The sequence below is a fragment of the Labeo rohita genome, unplaced genomic scaffold, assembly GCF_022985175.1.
Source record: "Labeo rohita strain BAU-BD-2019 unplaced genomic scaffold, IGBB_LRoh.1.0 scaffold_200, whole genome shotgun sequence".
Taxonomy (NCBI): Eukaryota; Metazoa; Chordata; class Actinopteri; order Cypriniformes; family Cyprinidae; genus Labeo; species Labeo rohita.
Window position 1 is genome coordinate 19,670 of NW_026128220.1, and position 5,524 is coordinate 25,193.

Sequence of the window (5,524 nt, forward strand, 5' to 3'; positions counted from 1 at the left end):
AAAACCATAATTTCTGTACGACTGAAGACATATCTTGAATAACAAGGGGGTGAGCAAATTATTTGTAAATTGTTGTTCTGGAAGTGGACTTCTCCTTTGACTGAAGCCTCGGAATACACTGCACAAGTCATAGAAACTAATGTAGTAGCTTTGTTTTAGTGAAACAAAATGGAGACATATACTTTCTGTCACAAATTCAGCCTCTGTGGCTCCCTCCGATCACCACCAGAGGGAACCATCTATATATATATATATATATATATATATATATATAGCTATATAGCAAAAATGTTTGTGGTTGAGGAAGGACTTTAGTTTTAATTTTCATTCAGACAAAAGACATAATCACACGTCATCAGTGTTGGGTGTAACGCGTTACAAAGTAACGCGTTACTGTAATAATATTACTTTTTTTCAGTAACTAGTAGTGTAAGGCATTACTCGTCTGAAAATGGTAATATTATTACAGTTTTCCCGAGCTAGTTACTTGCGTTACATTTGCCAGTAGCACCTTCATCACACACAAGGCACACAACACAGAGAACAGAAGGGAAGGGGTGGGGGCGTGAATGGAACAGTGATTGGTCTGGGTTTGGCACGAGGTATCATTTACCATCACCGAATGGTCGACACCCGGCAGCCGGCAGCAGAGCGGCACCCGCAAAGACAGATGGGGAAAAATGGAAGCGTCAACAACGGCAAGCTCTTTTTCAGAGGAAGGTTCCCAGTAGCGCTGCACAATTAATCGTATCGCAATCGCAATGTCAGCCTGTGCGATTATATGACGGCAAAATGTTGCGATTATATTAAATAAGTTTGGACTTGAGAACACCTGCTTTTTTTTTTTTTGGATTTGGATTTGAGATTACTGACACTGACCAGAGAGGTACTGTGCAAGAATTAGAGGCCCTGTTTCACCTGGTATTAACATGCGTTTTCTGATGCGTCGATCTGATCACAAGTGGACAATGCTAAGTACAGGTGTAAAGGTATAGGGGTGTAAAACGTTTTCAGCTTGTCCACTTTTGACCACATCCACTTTTCAAAATCCCGTTTGTGTCCCCCTCACTTTCAAATTCGTTTGTTAAATTAATGTCTCGTATTGTAGAAAGCACGCGCAGCGCCGCTGAGAATTCGCACGATCCTTAAAAACGAAACCGAAAGTAAAACGCGCACACGCCTTCAAAAGCAATTTTAATACGCGCTTTTAGAGAGCGGTTCCACAGTGCGCGCAAATTAGGCTACATAACATATATATGTTGTTATTTGTATGTATCCTATAATAGGTTGTGTAGTTGTCTATAGCTCTGTATCAGGCTTAAAAAAATTGGTCTCTATTTGCACTTTGAACATTGAGAGAGTAGCCTAGCCTACTTTGATTATGGCTGCACTATTGTTTGCACTTAATACAGCTATTCTTTTGTTTAGACTATTTTTATTGATACTGTTTTTGTTTATATTTGTAAATAAGATCTTCAGTTAGGAGGTCAAACGTTCTAGAAGCTCATAATTCATGTACAGTTCTAATGTCTGAAGAGAATCACATGAAGTCATACAGGAGAGACGCCTGTCAGTTGAGTTTGTAATGTATGTAAATGCAGGAATGTGGTCAGAAGTGGTCGAAAGTGGACAGAAGAGATGGATTAAAACGCCAGATGTAAACGACTGTGTCTCCATTGTCCACTTGTGATCCGATCGACCAAAAACATATCCAGTTGTTGGCGTAATAAAGACCCTAAAGAACACTCCTCCTTTGTATCTTCTCCCTCCATCTGATGCATCTCAGGCAATTATAGAGTAATTAAGAAAAAAAATGTAACTAGTAATATAACTAGTAATATAACTAGTTACTTTCTCCAGGGAGTAATAAAGTAAAGTAAGGCATTACTATTTTTGAGAGTAATATGTAATATGTAATATATTACTTTTTTGAGTAACTAGCCCCAACACTGCACGTCATTGTCTTTTAATAGTAGTACTGTAACAACGATACACCTACAAATGCATGATGACCGATATAATTCACTGCACTAAATGTATTTGAGTCAAGTTTCGTTTTCAAAGATCACGTGACAGCCTCATTTCGAGCAATGCTTTCTGCAATGCAAAATATGTGTCGACACTAGGTGTCGATCTACCCATTCCTAGTTGGTGCAACAGTGTCTGTCTGCGGACTAGTGATGGGTCGTTCTTGAACGATTCGTTCATTCTGAACGAATCTTTAATGTGACTCGTGACGAACGAGTCGTCTCGGGGGAGTGATTCGTTCAGTCGCGCATGCGCAACATCCTATTAGGTTCTGTACTGGAATTAGCTCACCTGTTTCGAGTCTTCTAAACGAGTCGTTCGTTCATCTTATAGGGCTGTCACGTTATTATATTATTTTACATGATTTTATTAGGGCCCGAGCCCTAAAAGGGCGAAGGCCCTATTGTTTTTCTAAGAATTATTATTTTATTTTATTTTATTTTATTTTTTTTTCGACTATTCGGGGGGTTTTGGGGGGCCTTAACGTGCTCAAAAACTCTTGAAAATCGGCACACACGTTGGAATCTGCGGCCATAAGGATGCCGCAGAGACTGGGACCCGGGCGTGGCACAGGGGCTCTACAGCGCCCCCTGGAACACCTTCCCAAATCTTGCTGTATATCCCGCACATACTTGCACGTATACATATGAAACTCGGTAGACATGTAGACCTCACTGAGCCGAACAAATCACGCACTCTATGTGATGAGCTAATCCCAACAGGAAGTGAGCTATTCAGGGCTGTTTTAAAAGTTCATGCTCTGGAATTTGATATACTCCTCAGAGGCCTTTATTCCGACGGCCACCAAACTCGGTCAGCATGACCTCAAGACATTGGGGATGCTAAATTGTGGAGGGATTTTTGATATCTCGAACGGTTCGGCCGTGGCGAGGCGACGAATTTATGGCGAGAAATGAGAAACAGGAAATGGCTAATAACTATTGCACACATTGTCTGATTCTGATGAAACTTCAGGAGTTTGTTAGTTGTATGATGCTGATCACATAGATGTGACTATCACAAGTCAAAGTTATAGCGCCACCAACTGGCAGCAGGAAGTGTGTCGTTTTCAAAATGCTTTTAAATCAGCCTCTTAATTTTAATCAGTTTGCTTCAAACTTCATCAGAACAATGTCAAAACACGGCCGATGACAATCTGTAAAGAGGTCTTTGATACATTAAATGCTGTTGCTGTGGCAACGTGTCAAACTTTAACATTTGTTTCCTGTGTTTTTGGGGCACTTAATAAGCTTAGATTTTCATGAAACTCAACACACACATCAGTACTAATGATAGTTAGACACTGGCAAAGGCTCATAAACGGGCGTGGAGGAGGCACTCTATAGCGCCACCTTTTGTCAAAAGTGGGGGGGTTAGTTTAAGCTACAGACACCAAACTCGGTATATATATAAAAATGTTTTTTTTTTTTTTTTTTTTTTTTGTAGTTTTTAACGGCCATAGTGATTATAATATTAATAAAATTTGGGATGCACTAGGCTACCCGTTTCAGCCGCATACTGTATATGGCAATTGAAAAAGAATGCATTTTAGTACAATGCAAATACATTAAAGAACCATATATGTGTACTACTGAGCATTAACGTGTTTCATGGAGAAGAAGATATGATGACTAGTTGCCTATAAGTATTTTAATGGTGCAAAAAGTCAAACTTCAGAGACATGTCATCAGTAACCTTTACTGGAATGTAAATGTACATCCAAGCTTGGCTGCAGGAATCTGTGAGGGCAACATACAAGAAAATTAGTGTACCCAGGGCAGGCTTAGTGACAATTACCCTTGTATGGTTGTCTACAATAAACATTAGTGCTGTCAGAATGAATGATTAATCCAAGTGATTAATCAAAAAAAAAAAAAAAAAAAAAAAAAAATATATATATATATATATATATATATATATATATATATATATAACTCATTCCTGTTAACTTCCAGGTATGTACTATGCTCAATTCTAATGTCAACAATGTCACATTTAACTAGAAGATGTAACAAACACTTTGGACTCAATCCTGTATGTACAACAACAGGGTAAACTACATCAGTATCTTCATCAGTTAAGTACGGAACATGTGACAAAGGGTTACCAACAGGCTTTGTTCAGCCGCAGAAGCAGCTGGTTCTCAAAGTTCTTTGAGCCAATGCATGCTCTTCTTGGCCTGAAGATCAGCCCTGCAACACTAAACAATCTTTCACAGGCCGCTGAAGCAGGGACTGCTGTATTAAGCTTAAGTGATAGCTGGCACACAGCTGGGAAGGACTTCAGTACCTCTACTGTGTCTCCTGGGCACCCCAGGTACGCATCTAACTGCTGGGACGTTTCAAGATGGCCAGTCTTCATCAAGGAGGAAAAGAAGTCCTCTTCCTCAGATGATTGGGAGCCCTCACTGATGTGATTCTCAGCCTGACAGTCCAAGTGGCTTCTGATATAGTCAAGGCCTGTGAAATTACAAAAAAAAAAATAAAAAAAATCAGGACAATTTAGACCATATGACAGTACTGTAATTGTGTATTGATAGTGAGTGCGTTGGTGTCATTAAATGTCATTTAAACTCATTTCGCTGTCTCCATAGAATTTACACATATTAAGGGGAAGTTGAGAAGTGAGACACTTACCAAGTTTGAGGATATTTTCGTCACTTGTCCAGCAGGTCTTAAATTTGGGAACTAGAATGGCTGCGGCTATCAGCTCTGGATCTACAAGCATCTCGCCAAAGCGTTTTTCAAGGCCTGAAATAAGTGCAGCAATCAAAGGTTGACAGAACTTGGAGGCGACGTGAAGGTGCTGGAGCTTGGTCCTTAGCAGAGTTATGGTGGGGACCAACCATCCCATCTGCACACTGGTTTCTCCTTGAAGAACATCCAGTGCCTTTGCAACTGGGCTCATTGTCTTTGCATATTCTGCAAGAAATGAAATCCACAAGTAAACCTTAGGAAGAAAAAAAAACAACATGGAACATTAAGCCTACTTGCAGACAGCTTCAACTGAAGGAAATGATAATCGCCTTGTGAGACTTTTAGAAATTATTCAAATCACATCAATAGTAAATTCTGTATACTGGCATAGTGCATACATGTGTTCTACATTATTCAAAGTATAAAACTATGACTTAATCTATTGTTAATGACAAGCAACAGGCCTTGCAGACAGTTGGGGTTTGCAGTGGTCTTCACTATTCTTTCTACGGCTGAGATGCAGTGGCCTTACAAGTTGGAGTTTTGATCTTGAACTTTTGTTCCACAGACTAGAGCATTTGGCAAATATGTGCTTGGGTAGCTGGTATTCCAAGTAGTCATCTTCGTCCAACAGGGCTCCGGCATCAACAAATTCAACATCCTCAATGCTTTCCTCTTCTTCATCACAATCATCATTTTGGCCACCATCATCCTCTTCTCCATCCCCCTCTCCTACAGGTTCAGGATTGTTGTTCTCATCAGTCTGCCCATAAACTCTGAAGGCTTTCAGGAAGTTTGAT